The sequence below is a fragment of the Schistocerca serialis genome, unplaced genomic scaffold (genome assembly GCF_023864345.2).
Source record: "Schistocerca serialis cubense isolate TAMUIC-IGC-003099 unplaced genomic scaffold, iqSchSeri2.2 HiC_scaffold_1181, whole genome shotgun sequence".
NCBI lineage: Eukaryota > Metazoa > Arthropoda > Insecta > Orthoptera > Acrididae > Schistocerca > Schistocerca serialis.
The window spans coordinates 67,501-70,000 of record NW_026047383.1 but is presented as its reverse complement, the minus strand read 5'-3'; positions in this window follow the sequence as shown (position 1 = coordinate 70,000).

Genomic DNA, 2,500 nt, shown 5'->3' with positions numbered 1-2,500 from the left:
GCGTCCGCTCAATTATTCTGCAAACAGGAGGAGGCTGCGCTCCCCTGCACCATACACCTCGAAACCCTCTCAGGTCCCGGCGGCGCGCAGCGCCGTCCTAAGTACTTGGTCGGGTTCGAGAGAGGCGCAATCGCCCGGAGTTTGGCGAGTAGACGCTTTAGGTGCGACCACCCGTGCTCCCAACTGAGCTTGCCGCTGCCGACAGAGGCCCGGGAGCGTGCTGTCGTGGCATTGCCGGCGGGAGACAACACGCGCCACCTACGGTGACCGGCAGCTCCAACGCCAGCGCCACAGAAGGACAAAAGCCCCACTTGGGTGCCGAAGCGAACTCTCCCAGCACAGCGCACGCGCCAACACGTCCGCACAGCTGCGATACAAACCACCTGCGAGAACCGCAGAGGCGACCGAGCAGCAGACGGCGTCGCGGCGCCGAGCGCCGGGCGGCGGCGCATCCTCAGCGCACACAGTCCTCAATCGGACCAGCACACTGCAGATGTCCACCGCGCTTCGCACCGGGCCCGCGAGGACCTACTTTGGCCGCACGGCGCCGCGTGCAGGGTGCGCCGGCGCGCAGCTGCGCCGCCTGCCGCCTCCGTCGGCCGGCGCGCCTGCCAGTGGCCGCCCCCACCAGCCGGCTGTAGCGCGTGCGCCCACGCACCGCGCGGCCAGCACGCCGGGCGGCCCCCCCTCACCGGCCGGGGCCGGTCCCACCCAGCCACCGCCGCGTATCGCTTCACACCCACATGCCATTCACGTTCGTGGGCATGGTGGGTATCGCTGAAACAACCGGTTGGTAGCTCAACCGATCGTCGCCATCACTGATTCACCTCTAGCGAGAACAACCGCACCACAACGGTTTACCAGTTGTTCATTTGCGTAACGTCACCAGCAAACGTAGGCGTCCATCGCCATTTGCAAATTCAACGATTGTTGCATGCCTGTGTCAGGTGTCACGACACACTATGTCTGCCCACATACACGCAACAACATGTGCACGCTTCGCAAACACGTGGAAGGTGGCCCCCGTACGTATGCGATGTCCATTGCGCAAACGACTGTCAACCGGCCTCTGTCGCATGTCGCAGATGTGGAACGCAGTGCACCATGCTATCACGGTGTGTGAGAAGAGACGACAACGTCTGACAACACGCGCCACTACATCAACAGACGGCTCATGCTGATCGCCATCCAGGGCATACCACACTGCACTCCAGCTCTTATAGGGAGACGACACGTAGCTGCGTGCACAACATTTGGACCGCATGGTTCGCCGTTGTTGGCGCAGTCGTTGTACGGTCACATGTACCACGATGTATCATTCAGTACATGAGGACCAATGTGCAGTACAGTGTGTGATTTGGAGGTACAACATCAGCGGACAGTTGACACAGGCCGTACCACAGCGTAGGCGCAGTGCTTCGCCATGCGAATGCCAATGAACAACTGCGAAGGGCATTGAGCATGTACGTCCTGCTGCCATCCACATTACAGTGTATCGCTGCAAGGTGTTTAACATGAAGCGATACACTGGGGACCGGGCAGTGCGAGTAGCAAACTATATTGCGGGGGTTGCAGTTAGGCAACACTACACTAATTTAACGCGTCGTATGACAATTACAGAGCAGGTTAAGGCCCAACGTGTGTTGGGTTAAGGCCCAACGTGTGTTGGGTTAAGGCCCAACGTGTGTTGGGTTAAGGCCCAACGTGTGTTGGGTTAAGGCCCAACGTGTGTTGGGTTAAGGCCCAACGTGTGTTGGGTTAAGGCCCAACGTGTGTTGGGTTAAGGCCCAACGTGTGTTGGGTTAAGGCCCAACGTGTGTTGGGTTACAGCACAATATGGGTTACGTTAAGGGGCAATGTGGGTTACGTTAAGGGGCAATGTGGGTTACGTTAAGGCGCAATATAGGTTACGTTAAGGCGCAATATAGGTTACGTTAAGGCGCAATATAGGTTACGTTAAGGCGCAATATAGGTTACGTTAAGGCGCAATATAGGTTACGTTAAGGCGCAATATAGGTTACGTTAAGGCGCAATATAGGTTACGTTAAGGCGCAATATAGGTTACGTTAAGGCGCAATATAGGTTACGTTAAGGCGCAATATAGGTTACGTTAAGGCGCAATATAGGTTACGTTAAGGCGCAATATAGGTTACGTTAAGGCGCAATATAGGTTACGTTAAGGCGCAATATAGGTTACGTTAAGGCGCAATATAGGTTACATTAAGGCGCAATATAGGTTACATTAAGGCGCAATATAGGTTACATTAAGGCGCAATATAGGTTACATTAAGGCGCAATATAGGTTAGGTTAAAACACGACATAGGTTAGGTTAAGGCACGACATAGGTTAGGTTAAGGCACGACATAGGTTAGGTTAAGGCACGACATAGGTTAGGTTAAGGCACGACATAGGTTAGGTTAAGGCACGACATAGGTTAGGTTAAGGCACGACATAGGTTAGGTTAAGGCACGACATAGGTTAGGTTAAGGCACGACATAG